The sequence below is a fragment of the Malaclemys terrapin genome, chromosome 14 (genome assembly GCF_027887155.1).
Source record: "Malaclemys terrapin pileata isolate rMalTer1 chromosome 14, rMalTer1.hap1, whole genome shotgun sequence".
Classification (NCBI taxonomy): Eukaryota; Metazoa; Chordata; order Testudines; family Emydidae; genus Malaclemys; species Malaclemys terrapin.
In genome coordinates, this window is record NC_071518.1 from 651,971 (window position 1) to 652,295 (window position 325).

Here is a 325-nt window from a genome sequence, read left to right on the forward strand (position 1 = left end):
GCGGCTGTGTCCGAAAGGCTGCGTGTCGTCAGGGGTTGGGGGGCAGTGAGTGAAGCCACTCACCACGGCCCACTCACCTGGGGAAAGGGCATCTGTGTGGCGCTGAAGTGGTGGCTCTCTCAGAAAGTGATTAACTGAGTCAGTCGTTGCTCCTGGTCGTAACCCCAGCTCTGCAGAGGGGCCTGCGGGGCCAGCCAGCAACAGGCTGGCTTGTCATTTATGGGCATGTTGTGGTTAGCCCCTCTTGCTCCTGCCTTACTGTAGTTGACACTTTCAGCAAAACATAAGAACATGGCACTGGAACTGACTTCCTGGGTCATCAAGT